Source organism: Nyctereutes procyonoides, unplaced genomic scaffold (genome assembly GCF_905146905.1).
Source record: "Nyctereutes procyonoides isolate TBG_1078 unplaced genomic scaffold, NYPRO_anot_genome, whole genome shotgun sequence".
Classification (NCBI taxonomy): Eukaryota; Metazoa; Chordata; class Mammalia; order Carnivora; family Canidae; genus Nyctereutes; species Nyctereutes procyonoides.
In genome coordinates, this window is record NW_026575125.1 from 90,077,310 (window position 1) to 90,082,603 (window position 5,294).

Here is a 5,294-nt window from a genome sequence, read left to right on the forward strand (position 1 = left end):
ATGAATAAATAAATAATATCTTTTAAAAAAAAACCTTTTTAAAAAAGGCATTTTTCTGTTCTGTCACAGTGTTTTTGATTTCTAGTATTTCCTTTTGATTCTTTCTTAGTGTTTTTATCTCTTGGCTTACATTATTCATCTGTTCTTGCATGTTGTCCACATTTTTCGTGAGAGCCTTTAGTATATTACTCATAGTCATTTTAATTCCAGATCAAAAAATTCTAAGATTTCTCCCATATTTGAGTCTGCTTCTGATGGTTTGTCTCTCCAGCATATGTTTTTTTAAAAAAAATATTTATTTATTCATGAGAGACACACAGAGAGAGGCAGAGACACAGGCAGAGGGAAAAGCAGGCTCCATGCAGGGAGCCCAATGTGGGACTTGATCCCAGACTCCAGGATCACGCCCTGAGCCGAAGGCAGACGCTCAACTGCTGAGCCACCCAGGCATCCCACTCTTAATACTCCTTTGGCATTTCAGGGCCCTTTGCACAATATTGAGTCTTTTACATATTTTGTTTCCCCCAACATAGCTAGGTGGTAGTTTACATGTAACAACAATGAATAGGCAATAATAACAGTCACAATTTTATAACAGGGCTTACTGTGTACCTGTACTGAACTAAGCAACATGCACAAATTACCCTAAGCCTTTCCTGCAGACAAGGAAACTAGCACAGGGAGAGGTTAAATAACAGGCTCAAGATCACACAACTGACTAGTGGCTACAATGAAATTCACTGAATTAAATATTCAATTCACAATAAATTCTTGAAATTGGAGAGAAAAATGTACTAGTGCATGTTTTCACATTTCTCTTCAATAGAAAAGATGGAAAGAAATAAAAAAATGTAAATTGTGTGTTTATTCTCAGTTCATTGTAACATTTCATTAACCAAAATAATCCCATATAATCCAATAATTCATTAATCCCAATAATACCACTGAATTAAGGATTTGCATTAATATACCTATATGTAGCATTTCTAGATTAACAGTAAGATGATTAGGGACACCTGGGTAGCTCAGCGGTTGAGCATCTGCCTTAACCCCGGGCTGTGATCCTGGAGTCCTGGGATCGAGTCCCGCGTCGGGCTCCCTGCATGGAGCATGCTTCTCCCTCTACCTGTGTCTCTGCCTCTCTCTGAGTGTCTCTCATGAATAAATAAATAAAATAAAATCTTTTTTAAAAAAGAGTAAGCATTAGGTACAAACCAAGTATTTCTCATTTCTTCTTGTACCTGTACCACTTAAATGGATTATCTTTTTTATGCTTTAAACTACCTTTTTTATTATTCATTCATTCATCTATCCATTTATTCTTTGTTAGGATTTAAGGCAATATATAAGATGCATACAATACAATAAGAAGAAAAAGGAAAAGTTGTTTTAAAAAAAAACTGGATTGGGGCATCTTTGTGGTTCAGTGGTTGAGCATCCACCTTCGGCTCAGGGCATGATCCCAAGATCCGGGATCGAGTCCTGCATCGGGCTCCTTGGAGGGAGCCTGTTTCTCCCTCTGCCTGTGTCTCTGCCTGTGTGTGTGTGTGTGTGTGTGATGAATAAAAAAAATTTTTTAAAAAGGATTATTAAGAGTTATTCAAAATATCACTTGTAGGGGGTGCCTGGGTGGCTCAGTTGGTTGAGCATCTGACTCTTGGTTTTAGCTCAAGTGATGGTCTCAGAGTCTTGGGATCCAACCCCATGTCAGGCTCTGTGCTTAGTGGGGAGTCTGCTTGGAATTCTCTCTCTCTCTTCCTCCATCCCTCCCTCTGCTCACACATTCACATGCTCTCTCTCTCTTTTATTTATTTTTTTAAATTTTTTTTAATTTTTATTTATTTATGATAGTCACAGGGAGAGAAAGAGAGAGAGGCAGAGACATAGGCAGAGGGAGAAGCAGGCTCCATGCACCAGGAGCCCGATGTGGGATTCGATCCCGGGTCTCCAGGATCGCGCCCTGGGCTAAAGGCAGGCGCCAAACCGCTGCGCCACCCAGGGATCCCTCTCTCTCTCTTTTAAATAAATATCATTTGTCTATTGCCCAGGGGTTAAGGTCTTCACTTGGTTCTCAGGGGAAGGAATGGTGAGAAGAAGCAAGGTGAGGCTAATGGACCTCATTTCTGGCCTTGAATTTGGTTGCTACTTAGTTACCGCATAACTCTGAGCTCTCTTTCCTCATCTTTTCACACCCCCACCTCCACCAGGATGGTGGTCAGCTTTCTTGTTTCTTGCTTGGAATGAATGGATTGAACACTCTTTTAAGCTAAAGGTTAAGTGGAGTTTTGAAAACTATAGAATGTGTTTATCTAACAGGAGGACCGGTTTGGCTGTGGAGACACCTTAGGTCTAAATCTCTCTCTATTTTTTTAAGATTTTATTATTTATTCATGAGAGACACAGAGAGAGAGGCAGAGACATAAGCAGAGGGAGAAGCATTGAGCCACCCAGGTGTCCCCTAAATCTCTGTGTTAAATAGATATCCGAAGAACCAATTTAACACCTTGAAATTTTTTTTATCTTTAAATTTATTTTAGAGAAAGAGTGCGTGCACGTGAGCGAACACTAGTGAGAGGAGGGGCAGATGGAGAGGGAGAGGCAGAGAATCTCAGACTCTGTGCCAAGCATGGAGCCTGGTGCTCACTTGATCTCACCCCCTTGAGACCATGACCTGAGCTGAAACCAAGAGTTGGACAGGGTACAAACTGCATTGCTTTCTCAAGGCGATGAAATTGTCAACACCAGGAGACTGAATGCCTGCAGGGGAGGTTGATTACTTTTCCTGAGAGGTAAAATGACTCAGTGATGAGGCTTTGGTGGGAGCTTTGAATCTTCGGCCCTTTGAAGAGCAGAGTTGTAGGCAGGGTGGAGGTAGTAGGTGCTTAGGTACTGAACCTGAGCCAATGTGTGCTGTGTAGAGCTGGATGGTCCCCATCTTAGGGGAACACGTGGCCACTGAGAGCCTGATCTCCAGGATGAACTCTGCATGGCTTCTTGGGCTGGCCACTCCCCTGCTCTGGGCCTACACCCCAAATCTGTAAAATGAAGGAAGTGGACTGGATGACCTTGAAAGCCCCTTCCAGTGCAGATGATACTGAGATTTTGTCCCTTAAAATGGATACAGAAGAGAAAGGTGCTTGGCTTGGAAGAGCCACATGACACAATTGGGACTGGTTCTCTGTGGATGCCAGCCTTTCACTGCATGAACATGAACATTTGTCTCTCTTGCCAAATTGAGAAATTTCGTGAGGGATGCCTGGGTGCGCAGCGGTTCAGCATCTGCCTTTGGCTCAGGGCGTGATTCTGGGGTCTTGGGATGGAGTTCCTAATTGGGATCCCCACAGAGAGCCTGCTTCTCCCTCTGCCTGTGTCTCTGCCTCTCCCTCTCTCTGTCTCTCATGAATAAATAAATAAAGTCTTTAAAAAAAAAAAGAAATCTCGTGTGAGAGTTCCACAAAGGAAAATGAGAATATGCTTGCTAAGAAAGATGATCTGGCTGAGGCAAGGATTGGCTCTCACTGGAACACTTTACTGCTTTGGCTTAATGGGAGGAGGGAATGTTAGGAAAGTCTTAAATGAATTCCCAAATAAAAGTAATGGCACGCAGCATTCCTAGGATGAGGGGTATTTTTGTTTTGTTTTGTTTTTAAACATTTTATTTATTTATTCATGAGACACGCAGAGAGAGAAAGGCAGAGACACAGGCAGAGGGAGAAGCAGGCCCCATGCAGAGAGCCCAATGCAGGACTCGATCCCGGGACCCTAGGATCACGCCCTGGGCTGAAGGCAGGCACCAAACCACTGAGCCACCCAGGAATCCCCTTTTTACTCCATTATTTCACTTCCAGGATTCCAACATTTCCTAGAGGTGTCATATCAGCACCAAATGACTGCATGGTAGGTCAGTACATGCCTCCGGGTGCTCAGAGCATACCCAGTGAAAAGCACAGCACCCCACAATCAGAACTCTGGCAAATGGGGGCACCTGGGTGACTCAGTTGGTTAAGCTCTGACTCTTGATTTCAGCTCAGGTCGTGATTCAGGGTCGTGGGAACGAGCCCCACATCAGGCTCCGCACTCAGCACAGAATCTGCTGGAGATCTCTCTCCCTTTTCTTCTGCCCCTACCCAATCTCTCTCTCAAAAATAAATCTTTAAAAAAAAACCCTGGAAAATAAAATATTTATGTCCTTTTTTAAAAAAAGATTTTATTTACTTACTTATGAGAGAGAGGCAGAGACATAGGCAGAGGGAGAAGCAGGCTCCCTCTGGGAGCCTGAGGCAAAACTCGATCCCAGGACCCCGGGATCACAACCTGAGCCAAAGGCAGACACTCAACCCTGAGCCACCCAGGTGCCCCAACAAATAGAATTTCTTAATGTAATTTTCCCAAATGAAGCAACATATTGTATGGGACGTATGAACTCTGACTGTTGGTACTTGTACACCTTGGATTTCCCAGAGACTTGGGTAATCAGTCAGCCAGATCAAACCCTGGAAATTCTGGTGAGTGAGCTTTTATGGACCAGTTCTACATGAAAGATGATGTTACTGCAAAGGATGTCACTCATGGGAGTGGAATTCGTGACGTGATACCAGGTTCTGTCATTGACGCCACATTGTTCAATCCTTGTGGGTATTTATTGAATGGAATGAAATTGGATGGAACTTATTGGACTCTTCACATCAATCTAGAACCAGAATTTTCTTATGTTAGCTTTGAAACAAACTTAAGTCAGACCTCCTATGATGACCTGATCAAGAAAGTTGTGGAAGTCTTCAAGCTAGGAAAATTTGTGACCAACCAGTTTGTAAATCAGAGTTCTAAATGTCTCACAGTGCTTTCTTCACCTCAGAAGATTGAAGGCTTTAAATGTCTTGATTGCCAGAGCACTATGTTCAATGATTACAATTTTGTTTTTACCAGTTTTGCTAAGAAGCAGCAATAGCAGAGTTGATTAATAAAAATGAAGAAAAAATGCAAAAAAGAGAACACACATAGAAGGAGGGGGTGGCTGCTTATTAGATGTTAGTATCAGGGGCCATGCTCTCCATGACCACCACCTTGTAGCTGCAGAAAGCCCTAGATGTAATGATAGTGTAATCATTTTGAATTGTATGCATGACTCAAAAGTCAAGGAGTTGCTCTCTTCTATGTTTAGGTATCCTATGCCACTCTTGCTGTGAAATTGAAGTGCATGTAGAAAACACCTTTCACTATATGAAACTTTACAACACTTGTGAAAACAAGTCATTTTGGTTTACCCACAGTGTAATATTTCTCCAGGTAGCATC

General features: G+C 42.5%; 1 pseudogene; it reads left to right on the top strand.

Annotated features, from left to right (window-relative positions):
- The first annotated feature begins 2,083 nt into the window (after positions 1-2,083).
- LOC129518046 (S-adenosylmethionine decarboxylase proenzyme 2-like) lies at positions 2,084-4,948 on the top strand (annotated as a pseudogene).
- Positions 4,949-5,294: the final 346 nt, after the last annotated feature.